A 13,162-nucleotide genomic window follows, 5' to 3' on the forward strand; every position below is an offset into this window, starting at 1 on the left:
CATCACAGATGGGCAGAAAGACTCAGCCTACTGGAGAAAGTCCCTGGAAGATCAAATGCAGGAGATGGAGAAGGAGGATGGGGGCAGGGAAAAGGGAAAGAAGGAGGAGAAAGCTCTGTGCCCGTTTCCACTCCAGCTGTGGCCATTCAGCATTCTCACATCTGACCACCCTACTGAATGCTCCACCTCTCAGAGGTGTTGGGGGTGGGGGCTGCACAGAGGTAAGGTCAGGCCAACAGGATGCTTAAAGAAGATTCTCAAGGCACCCAGCTGGGAATGAATGACCCCAGAGACTTCATTATGATGTTGGTGCACATTTCTTTTTTCTTTTCTTTTCTTTTTTTTTTTTTTTTTTGCACCAGGGATTGAACCTAGGGGCATTTCACCACTGCTCCAATCCCCAGCTCCCCATCCCTTTTTAAAATTTTTATATTTTTATTTTGAGACAGGGTCTTGGTCTTGGACTCAGGGACTAGCTAAGTTGCTGAGGCTGGCTTTGAACTCTCGATCCTCCTGCCTTAGCCTCCCGAGCTGCTGGGCTGACAAGCATGCACCACCCAGCCCAGCCCGGTTCTGCAAATGAACCAGAAGAAGGATGCTGGGCAGAGATGTCTGGTCCCCATTCTCTGTAGAGGGAGGGCCCACTTTGTGCTTCTGGAAGGCAAGATAAATCCCACTGAAGATGTATTGCAGTTTCATTAGATTATCTTACGGCTGGCAGGCTTCATTTGAGAAAACTAATAGCATCAAGTTCCCTTGGCATGGTCTGGCAGGTCTGTGACCTTGACTCTGTCACCATGGCTACAGGCTAATTATGATACCCCAGCCCCAACGGCTGCCTCACAAATGTGTGTGGTGAAAAGGGGGGCTGAGTGGAGAGGTGTTTGATGTGATCCAAGGCCAAGCCTTTCCTGAGTGCTAAGAACACCTTAAACTCAGTGTGGGGCAATGAAAAAGCACTAGCTTTGGATTCAGAAAGAACTGGGTACTGGGTTCAGATCCTGGCATAATTTGCTTCTAGTTTGTGCATGCTCTGAGGTAGGTCCCTCAAATTTCCTGAGTCACATCAAACACATTGCTTTTTTCATCTAGAGCGGGATTTGACCAATCAACCTGTTACATTTTTGTAAATAAAGTCAGTTGGAACATTGTTAATCCTCTTTGCTTATGTATCATGGAGGCTGCTTTAATGCTGTGTGATAAAGTTCAATTGTTGGAACTGAGACAATGTAGTCATCATAGCCTAAATACTTGTTCTATGGCCCTTTATAGAACGTCTGTTGACCCTAATGCACAGAGTAGAGATGATGAAAATTTGTGACCTAATGGACTAATTGATGAGGATCAGGAGAAATAAACTTCCTTCCTTGTGAACTATGAAATGCACATTAAATATTTCTGTTATGACTAGGATGAGCCAGGTATCTGTGAAATCCATTTCCTTCATCAGGGACAACGATGAGACTAGTGGTTCAAATGGTGGATTTTTGAGGGGCACAAAGAAAGTCCGCTGTGACCCAAATTCTCCCCTGAGCACATGCACACAGACTGAATTTTGGCCCCAAAGGGTTAAGCTTTAATTTTAAGCACTGATTATCCAAGTTGATTAGGACTCTACTTAAAAGATTTGGAAAACAAGTCTCCTGGGAGGGAAGACACATCCCAGTGTTCTCACTTACCCACACTTGCACGTGACCTTATTAATTAGATAGCTTTTCTCAGTGGTGGTGGTGGTGGAAGAGATTGGTGCAAGGAAGGGGTAGGGGTTTATGGAAAGGGACATTTTGCAAACCTTATTTTCCTGCAAGTCAGGGGGAAGGGCTACTGACATTAACATCAAAGGGTCCAGGGCTTAGATTGTCCAAAAGGAAGGATTAAGATAAAGGCAGTGAGAAGGCACTGGGAAAAAGCCCTCCCAAAGTTCTTTGCTTCCCTAGGTGCATTCTTTTTTTTTTCTTTTTTTTTATTGGTTGTTCAAAACATTACAAAGCTCTTGACATATCATATTTCATACATTAGATTCAAGTGGGTTATGAACTCCCATTTTTACCCCAAATACAGATTGCAGAATCACATCGGTTACACATCCACATTTTTACATGATGCCATATTAGTGACTGTTGTATTCTGCTGCCTTATATCTTCAGCAGTAGGGAAACACCTGCCATTTATTTACTGTAATGAAGGTTACAATATTGTTTCTTCGTAAGTTTTCAATAGGGAACAAAAAAGCTGTCTGCTATGGAAATACAAATGGATCTTGAAAAATCACAGCCTCTCTTTCTTAACCTAATAAATGCAGAAGGTGGTGTGATTTCCCCATTAGGACAATGGGACTAACGAGTTAAAGAGGAGGGAAGATTCACTTTCTTAGTTCTTTCTTCCTCAAGGGCATCTATTTTTAATCTGCAAAGGTCAGCCCCTTTGTCAACAGCAATGGCTTGTCAATTCTTTCCTCCTATTGGTATTTCATTAGTTGCCAATGAAACAGTTCCAGGGTGACGGGGTGGAAAAGAAATGTGCATGGAGACTGCAATTGGCGTATGTGTGAAATATTTAGGGGCTGGTGGCTGTGCATCTCCAGCACCGGGCAGCTGGAGAGTAATTCATATGTCAAGCCCAGCAACCCACGAATGACAAAACACCAACAAGGAATAAAGGTCAGAGCTATTGATTCTTAACACACTTCTGCTTATGCACAGAGCACTCAGTGCTAATGAGCCCCAGCATGACCATGCAGAACAAATGAAGAGCAAAATGAATGGACTTTGCAAGAGCACCCCTGTAAGGCACTGAACTATCCATATGCTTAGGTCTGCCCTTAGAGGAATACCAAGAGGAGGGATTTTTATTTTGCAGTGTGGTAGTTTTCTGTGGCTGTTGTAACACATTGTCACAGACTTAGTGGCTTAAAACAACATAATTTTATTGTCTTAGAGTTCTGGAGATCAGAAGTCTACAATGAGGGTGCCGGTTGCGTTCTTTCTGGAGGTTCTAGGGCAGGGATCTGTTCTCTTTCCTTTCTCAGTTGAATTCCTGGGCACATGGCTTTCTTTCTCTATCTTCCAAGACAGCAACAGTGGGTCATATTTCTTATATGGCATCACCCTTACTTTCTCTTTTGCCTTCCTCTTATAAGGATGCTGGTGTTTACTTTGAGACTATCCAGGAAATTCAGGATAATCTCCCCATTTAAAGGACAGTTTATTAGCACCCTTAATTCCACCTCTGACCTTGATTCCCCCTTGCATGTGATACAACATATTTACAGGTTCTAAGGATGAGGATATGGACATCTTTTGGGGTGGGGGCATCATTATTCTACCAACCACATACAGGAAGGGAACTAACATTCAACACTGAGAAGTGAGGCTGATTATTAGTAAGTTCTGTATCCCAGAAATGTGTAAAACCTAGCTCCTGTAGTGGATTGCAAATGGTGATCCTCAGATGGGAGTCTATAGTTCAAGTATTTTATTGTCCTGCTGAAACTCATATTGAAACTTAATCCCCATGTGGCGACTCAGTTGGTCTCCCAAGTACTGTGCAGAGATGAGGGATATTTGATGGAGACAGAGAACCCAGAAGTATTCTGGGGAAAGAAGCAAAGTTGCACATTATTGAATAACCTGTAGTTGGACAAGTATTGCTAAAGGAACCCTTACTGAATGGTGAAAAGATAATCAGAGCTCTCCTTCCTTCCTTCCTTCCTTCCTTCCTTCCTTCCTTCCTTCCTTCCTTCCTTCCCTCCCTCCCTCCCTCCCTCCCTCCCTCTCTCTCTCTCTCTCTCTCTCTCTCTTTCTCTCTCTCTCTCTTCCTTCCTTCCTTCCTTCCTTCCTTCCTTCCTTCCTTCCTTTCTTTCTTTCTTTCTTTCTTTCTTTCTTTCTTTCTTTCTTTCTTTCTTTCTTTCTTTCTTTCTTCTAAATCAACAGCTGATGCCTGACACTAACAAGGGAACAATACACGAGCTCTGGATGCAGAATCAGCATCCAAAAGGTTGCTAAGAGATTGAACTTGTTGGCTTAGATCAATTATACACAGTTGGACAGCACTGATTAAATGCTATTTGTAGGCTTTAAGAAAATCAGTTGCACAACTATTAGAAAAGGAGAGATGCATTCATGAAAGGACAGCATTTTAGCTGACCAGAAGTTTAATGTGTAAAAATAGTGTTAATACCAGTGACTGAAAAAGCAAATTCAAATTCTTTCTGCTTTAGAAGAGACAGGGTCCCAGAGGAAGGTAAGGTCAGACGTTGAGACATATGACAAGACAATACTCTGGAGCTGGTCCAGTTATGGAGTCCACTTTCAGGAGGGTACTGTCAAGTTTTGTATCCCAGAGGAAGGAAGTAAAGATGATGACAAATCTGAGAAATGCATATCTAATATCCCAGAAATGTGTAAAACCCAGCTCCCGTAATGGATTGCAAATGGTGATTCTCGGATGGGAGTCTATAGTTTGAGTATTTTTTTTTTTTTGTCCTGCTGAAACTCATATTGAAACTTAATCCCCATGATGAGGCATTAAGAAGTGGGACCAGGTGGATCCTTTAAGAGGTGATTAGAGCTCCACCCTCATGTATGGATTATTCCATTATGAAAGCCAATTTGGCTAGGTCTCTTTCTAGTGTCCTGTCTTACTATACAGTTCCCTGTGTGGTCTTAGGAATCTACTGGCCAAAAGGCCACCATCATTTAATGATGCCATCTCAACCTTGAGCCATAACTCTGAGCAAAAATAAATCTTTTCAATTTACCCAGTCCAGTCCATGGCATTATTTTATTAGCAAGAGAAAATAGACTAAGACATGGAGGGTTTTCTCAGGATTACAAGTGGTGACTCAACTGGTCTCCCAAGGACTGTTTGAGAACTTTAATCAGTTAGATTATACTATTTATGGTGTGGTATTTATTCTGAAGGGAGTGTATTTCTCTACTCCTGTGATACTGGGTTTGGCCATGTGAATTGCTTTGGCTTGTGCTAGGAAAAGAATACTTGCCCATCCTTTGCCCTCTTGCATTTCAGCCATGGCCAAAAGAACATGACCAGTGTAGCCTGCTGCAAAACGTATTCTCTTTCATCCTAGAGTGTGTTTTGTTTTTATTTTCATGGGGTATAACTATATTTATTTCAAGGTCTTCTGAGTTTTTAGCAAATCTTCACTGTGTAGATAGATTCTGGATGCTAAGAGGAATTATATGATTCATTCTACAACTGAAATATGAGATATGTCTTTATTCCAAACAGGAACATTTTACATGTTGTTTTTAAAAATATAGCCATAGGTACAAGGATATTCATTGCACTGATATCTATATTAAAAAAGAGAAGGAAGAAATTACATGTTCATTAATAGAGGAATGCTCTCAAGAAAAGTAGCAGATATTAAAATAAATGATTCAGTACTAATTAAAATAGTTATACGTATCGTGTTTTAGGTGAAAACAGAAGCTACACAGATGAATTTTTTTTGGTAAATATACCAGCACACTAGGGGCTGGGGTAGTGACTCAGCGGTAGGGCGCTCGCCTAGCACGGGTGGGGTGCTGGGTTCTATCCTGAGCACCACATAAAAATAAAATAAAGGTATTGTGTCCAATTACAACTAAAACAAAATGTTTAAAAAAAAAATACCGGCACACTAATTGTGTGTGTGTGTGTGTGTGTGTGTGTGTGTGCGCGCACACATACGCATGATAATAAAAAAAAAAAAAGCCTGGGAACAGAAGCATGGTGGCAAATACTGGCTATCTTTACAGAATGGTATTAAAAAAAAGAGAAAAAGGTATTTATTTTAAAAGTTTTTTAAATTTTAATGTAAAAATAAGGAAAAAAAGGAGATAGGTAATTTTAATTTTTGTTCTTTTTTATGTTTTTCAAAATCTTAATGATAGGGTTACTCATTTAAACATTTTTTTCTTATATGCATTATAAAATGTGGATTGGTTTAGCTTTCATGATAGATTAGAAAGATCTGCTAATATTGGATGGGAGCAGAAACAGACAAACATATACATCACAATTTTGTTCAGAGAGGATCTGGATCCTTACTGCAATAAATTACTTTGACTTGGAATAATGATGAAAAACAACCTTATTTTTCTAGCAGAAAAGACTTCTTACCCCACACTCAGGAAAGACTTATTCTTGTTGGGTTAACATATTGATAAGCTTCTTGAAACGGGTTGGTGAGATATCCATGGGACAGGCTCTATTATCACTGGGTGGGTACTAAACAGCTCTCTGAGGGGCTGGGGGAAGGCCAGATACTTGCAAATCTGTGGTATGCTTGCAAATCAAGGATATGCTAATTGGGGCCATAGCTGAATTCTAACTCTAGAGGACCTTTCCACGTGGGAAAACATGAAGGCACATAGACAAATAAAAGCAGTATGATAGGGATTTGGTGGGAGGAGAAAAAATATTTAATAGAGATTTTGTTAAATTACTTATCATATGAGGGTGTAATATAAACCCAATTCTTTCTTTCACACAATTTTTTTGGGGGGGGGGCTATTCATGTTGCTCTTTGCTTTGTGGAATGAATTTGCATTTTCAGGTACAGTGACAAAAACTGATGAGGTTAAGGGCTGACAGAGAGTGAAAGTAGAGACCACCCTCAGGAGGACATCTATGTGTGGTTATGCTGTTGCCTTCTATGAGTTAATCAAAGTTACGAAAACTGCCTAATTTCATTCATTTTTCACAAACATCTTAAATGGGCTTATTAAGTATCAGATATCGTTGTGACCATTGGGAATTTGTGAACAAACACATCTGTCTCCTGAATGAAAAAGCTGTACTAAATTGAACAACAGTCACGCCTGTATTTTTTATATAATTGATATGGTTTAAATATGAGGTTTCCACCAGAAGTTCATGTACAAGATAATGCAAGACTGTTCAGAGGTGAAGTGGTTAAACTGTAAACTAATTGATGGATGAACCATTTGAATGGATTAACTGGGTGGTACCTATAGGCAGGTAGGGTATGGCTGGAGGAGTAGGTCACTGGGGACATGCCTTTGGAGTTTATGTTTTTCCCTGGTGAGCAAAGATCTTTTCTCTCTCTGCTTCCTGGCTGTCAGGAACTGAGCAGCTCTCCTCCTCCATGCTCTTCTGCCCTGATGTTCTGCCTCACTTTGGGCCCAGAGTTATGGAATTGGCTGACTATGGACTGAACCTCTGAAACTGTGAACCAAAATAAACTTTGCCTCCTCTCATTTGTTCTTATTGGGTATATTGATGATATAAAGCTGACTTTATGCAGCAACAGAGTGCTGCATAAAGGAGACTTGAATGTTTGTCTATGGAGATGGACTGCACAGGCCCCAGTAGTGGGTCTATCATCTGCTGTTTGGTTGGCCTTTGTCAAGATCTCTAAGCTTCCTGTGCTTTTATTTTCTCATGGTGAAATAGGAATGATTAAAGTAGGCACCCCATTTCATTGTAATGAAAGATAAATGTTTATAAAACAGTTTAACAGACTGTCGAGAATATACCACATTCTAAATATGAGAGAGAGAGAGAGAGAGAGAGAGAGAGAGAGAGAGAGAGAGAGAGAGAAAGAGAGAGAGAGAGAAAGATATATGCTGGGGTATAACACACAGCCACATCTTATCATTCAAGATTATTTATAGCATGCAGGCTACTCTTAATACTGTCCACTCCAATTTTTCTTCCTGCAAAATGGGACTGGATAGCCCTTTATAAACACCAATCTCAGCAAAGTAAAAATTCCTTATGGCCAGGATTGTTAACCTTATGCTTATGGGAATACATGTGGTTCTCACTGAGCAGGATTCAAAGTGGACTGGCCAGGAATGGATAATACAATATTCACGTTGCACACAGGGACATTGAGAAGTGGTGGGGTTATTTTCATGGAAGACCACGAGGTAGGTTTCTTGTTAGATATAGTTTGACTTTAGAGAGCACCTGAAACTATTTTGATCCTTATCTGTTTCTCTTAAATAAATCAGTTCTACCAGAACGATTTGTCTGAATTAGGTCTCTGGATAGTAACTCCCAGCCCCGTGTCCTTGAGTTGCTCAATGAAGTACTCAGGGCACACAGCAAAAAGATGAAGAAAACTCTCACCACAGTGAGGAAGTAGGACTTATGGCTCATCTATAGCTAGAATTCAAAGGAATTGCTACCAAACACTAGGTCAGGGCACTGAATAGATAAACACGTTTAATGACCTGCCTCTGTAATGTCCTGAAAACAAAAATCCTTTTTAGCAAAAAATATGCCCCTTTGTCTGCCTATGAGTTTGGTACCACGATGTCTCTATTAACCCCAAGAAAGCCTCTGTCCATTCTCTCTCTGCTCCTCATCTCTGCTATGCCCAGCCATGACTTCTTTCCCACAGCTATTAAGGAATACACATTTCTAGAATCACAACAGATGAACAGGAGGTAAAGGCTGATGGTGGCCCATCTTACTTTAAGAGCTGCAAATCATGGTGGCACTGTCTACAATGCCATCAACCTGGGTGGATGAGGCAGGAGGATCCCAAGTGCCAGGCCAGCCTCAGCAACCTAGTAAAAATCTATCTCCAAATAAAAATAAAAAGGGCTGGGGATAGAGCTCAGTGGTAAAATGCTTCTGCGTTCTGTCCCCCATACCAAAAGAAAAAAAGTCATAAATCACAAATGTGTGGGTAAGCAGAAACAGGTAAAAAAATCTCCTATTGGCAGTGCATATAGTGTATTGTCATTTTTAGTCATTTCATATGTTAATAGTGTATTGTCATTTTTAGTCATTTCATATGTTCATAGTGTCGGAAAGATCTTCAGGGAGGATAGGAGGATGTCCCATGTCAATGCTGTAGGTCCTTTAGACACAGGGTATTTGTCAAAGATCTGTGTACTTCTAACATATCTGAGAAGGTGATTAAATTACTGGACAGATCAAGGGTAACCCAACAGTGAGTCTGGTGACCAATGCTGGATTTGGATAGAGCTTCTCATTCAAAAATAAATAAACCAGGAAAAAAAGACATTAACACAGGATGATTGGAAAGTAAAATATTAGGAACGAGAAGAATTAGGAGGTAATATACTAGGAAAAAGAGAAGAACATTATCCTGAAGACTCAGGGAGAAGCACTACAGTTAAAAAGGACCAAACCCTGGAGCCAGAAGAAAGTTACAAGGCATATTGATTGAGACATAAATGATGCTTTTAATGAAATGGAAGCCCAAATCCACAAGATGCATAGGAATAAACATATTAAGAAAAAAAGGTAAACTGATGAAACAAATATGAAGAGAATACAAATCCAAAATTTTAGGAGATAGGAATGTCCCTAAATGGTTTCTCAGTAATGAATACTATAAGAAGAAGTGGGAATGGTCTAAAATCAGATAATGTTTTCATGGAGACCTGGATGACACTACTTCAGAAACTTCAATATCAACTTATTGATAAGCCTCAGGAGAAAGAGATGGGGGATCAGTGTTTTTCCCCCCTTATTGGTACTGGCATTTGGAATGGACTCTTAGGAATTTATAGCTAGAAAGTCATAACTTTCAGAGACCTGAGAATAGGTAGGTGTCACAAAGGAGGCAACACCAAGAGGGGCTGGGTTGCATGGGTGTTATGGAAGACAAATGTTGAGCCTTAAGTCTTAAGACCTGGTGGTAAAAATTATTAACTTAGAACATGACTATTGCTTATATTCACTGTAATGTATACAAAACTGAGCCTGCATTCTACCCAGAGTTAGAAGCCTACTTGATGTCTTCATTGCTGGAGTAGCAAAAACAGTAGCTGGGCAGTATCGGGGTAACAGCTTGAACGCAATGTCCCAAATGTATCAGTGGCCCCAGCTTCTCAGTTGGCAATGTTCCTAACAATATTACTGGAAAACAAACAAGAAAAATAAAACACTGTAATTGATGCAAAACAAAATGCTTAACAATATATAGACTGATAGGCTCACCACATTCTAGGCAAGATTAATAACACGAGATCTATACTTAACCATATTCCAGGGCATATTTGAATTGCAATGATACAAACAAGATGCTAGAAGCAGCTGAGCAGAGAAAACAAAACAATAAAATATGCTAATCATAAAGGAGTAAAAAAATCAAACTGTGGAAGGCCTTCTCTCCAGCACTGAATGGCAGAATCCAAACAATATTGCTCAAGAGGTCAGTGTATGTGTTCCCGCTACTTTTGCTGCATAACAAATTGACCCAGGACATGATAGCTTCTAGCTACTATTTCATTATGCTTAAAGAGTCTGTGGGTAAGGGATCAGGTTGACTTGTTTCTGTAATACTATTTTTGGAGTCTAAACTGGAGAGACTCAAAGGCTGGACTTGGAAAGGATGGGGTCTGTGTAAGATGTAAGGTTTATCATTACCAGGTTAGGACCTCAGGCTGGATCTGACCTAAGGATGATACAATCTTTTTTAGCCCTACATGTCTCCTGTCTTGCTCGTTTCCTCTATATAGGGGTTTCAGCTGGGATCAACTGGGGGAATTGCTTTAGGTCTCTCAAATGTCTATGTTTTGGATTCTTTTATAATCACAAGTACCTTTTACTTTCTTAAAGATTCAACAATGATCCTGGCTTGGCTGGGCACTCCTAGAACCCCAGCAACTTTGGAGGCTGAGGCAGAAGGATTTCAAGTTTGAGGCCAGCCTCAGCAACTTACTGAGGCCCTAAGTAACTTAGTGAGATTATCTCAAAATAAAAAATAAAAAGGGCTGGGGATGTGCCTTAGTAGTAAAGCACCTCTGAGTTCAATCCCCTGTGCAAACAAAACAAAACAAATCAACAAACACCCCCCCCCCCCGCCGCAAAAAAAAAAAAACAAAAAACCACACCACCAACAAAACAGAAACATAAACAAAAACCCAATCAACTAAACAATCATAAAACCCTCAAACAACAACAATGATTTAGCCTGGATTTGAAAGGTGCTGCCTGCCCCATCATCTCACCCTCATTCCCACATCACATTCCCTCCATCATGATCTGGCCAGGCTAGTTTCCTCACTAAATCCTCACATGTCCCTATGTGTCTCCTGCCTAGGACAATTCACTCACATCTTAATGTTTTTGTGTCAAAATACCAATGCATGAACCACTCCCCATGCTCTCCCCATTCCTTGAGATCTGCTATAATTCTTGATGACAGTGATCATTACTTTTGGTAACCCTCCTTGCAAATGGATCAATTGAATCACACAATCATTTAGCACCAGACCACTAGGGTTTTCCTGTGCTTTTGTGTTACTCTGGCATTAAACTGTAATTTCTTTGGAGGACAACAAAACCAAGTGTGAAAAAAAATATGTTTTTTTTTTTTTTCCAGAGAGAGAGTGAGCAAGGGAGCAAGAGAGAGGTATTTCTGCCATTTCCATCCTCTAGGTTTGCATTTATAGAACGGGGCTGTATCCAAGTTCCCTTACGGTATCCATACCACTTCTTCTACATGTGACAAGCCCACCATTCCTCTCTGAAGAAATGTGATTTCCATTCATCTAAGCAAATGAAAGTCACCAAGTTGCACTTGCCCTTCCACCATTTAAAAAAGTTACTTCCCATTTCATTTCACATTGTGAAATTTAATCACTTATGCAACCATTTTATGGAATCTAAAAAGTGCTTCTGCAAGAAGCCTCCTAGAGAAAGGTGTTATATTAATTGTTGAGTGGATCTCCCTAAATATGTGTGTAATTCCCCCTACTCCCTGCCCTGCTGAAGTGGAGTGCGCTGTTCCTGGAGGTACTGCAATACCAGGTCAATGCATGGAGTGGTTGGAGCAAGGTCCTAGTCCATATCTTAATTCCAAAAATCCATTTAGTATATTGTCTTTTGGATAGAGAACATATCAAGTATTAAACTGATAAGAACAGATGCAGCACTTGATATTAGCCAAAGTACAAGGAGTGATAAAATGTATTAATGTCTTGATGAGTCCAACAACATCACTTCAAAACTAAGATGCTATTTCAGCCTTCTTATATCCTTTCTGGGAGTACCATCTTGAATTTTAAGGAGGGTTGATTTATTTGCTTCTTGATGTTCAGCTGTCAATTAGGATTCACCTGTCAGACAAATGCTTTGATTGTTTTTCCCTTTGAATTGCAACAAGCAGCATCTTTTAATCATCCTATAGATGATGTGGATTTATTGACTCTCCCAATGGCTCCCCAAGTTCCATGAAGGTACTAGCCATGTCCCTCAGTATCAACCTTCTCCCTCTTTGTTTCTGAGCTAGTGAAAGTACCAGGTACAATGACAGCTCAGTCATTTTAGAGTAAGTACATTCTATGATGTTCCCACAAAGGCAAAATTGCCCAATGATGCATGTCTCAGTTGTTAAGCAATGCATGACTGCATTTATTGGATTAAAAAGTTGAAGGATATATTGAAGACAAAGGGCAGCTTCAGGATTGTTACTTTTCTGAAATGTTCCTCAGAAAATAAACCAAAAATTCACTTTAAAACAAAAATAGTAGCAACAATAAAAAAAGTCAATTTTCTTCTCAGATGGAAGAACTTGAATATAGAGAGACCTCAAATGTAGAGGTGTCAGAGTTCAGGAGCAAGTCAAAATGACTGGCCAGGTCTTCCAAGATGGTGGGCTAGAGGGAGGCTGCATTCTATGTTGCCCTGTGACCTGGAATTCAAGTAGTGGGAATAATGTTTTTCTGTGAGTGATTAGAGGACCCCAGACAGCTGCTCCCACACAGGTATCACAGCTTCTGTGCCACAGCAGGACCACCCATGCAGTACCTGGCTGCTGCCCACACACAGGACCTCCGGTTGCCACTCCATGTGGACCCCCATCTACCAACATGGGGCTCCCTGGGTCACCTCCATCTTGGGACACTGCAATCACTGCTATAGTCCCCTACATGTGATAGCCTGCACCTGGGGACACAGGACAGGATCTGAAGATAGCTGTCAATCACAACACTGCACACCACAGAGCTGCATCTATGAACATGTCATGCAATGCCACTACCCAGCCCAACCTGACCTGACACCCCATCTCTGAAAGCAGCTACCTCCATCTTGGGACATCTTTGTCACCATCTTTAGTTGGGGCAACTCTTGCATGGGACACCTGCTGGGGCCTAGAAGCAATATCAAGGTACCTATAGTCCCCAACTCTCTCCTTTCTCCTACA

At 40.6% G+C, this 13,162-nt stretch overlaps 1 protein-coding gene and 1 non-coding gene across 3 annotated transcripts in view; both read right to left on the bottom strand.

The window, feature by feature from the left end:
* Pcsk2 (proprotein convertase subtilisin/kexin type 2) overlaps positions 1 to 13,162 on the bottom strand; it is a 270,092-nt gene that overhangs the window by 132,794 nt on the left and 124,136 nt on the right. The window lies entirely within an intron of this gene.
* Positions 11,730 to 11,917, bottom strand: LOC113191089 (U2 spliceosomal RNA). Its single transcript, XR_003301858.1, has one exon. It is a non-coding gene; the product is annotated as a U2 spliceosomal RNA (small nuclear RNA).

The sequence above is a fragment of the Urocitellus parryii genome, chromosome 6 (genome assembly GCF_045843805.1).
Source record: "Urocitellus parryii isolate mUroPar1 chromosome 6, mUroPar1.hap1, whole genome shotgun sequence".
Classification (NCBI taxonomy): Eukaryota; Metazoa; Chordata; class Mammalia; order Rodentia; family Sciuridae; genus Urocitellus; species Urocitellus parryii.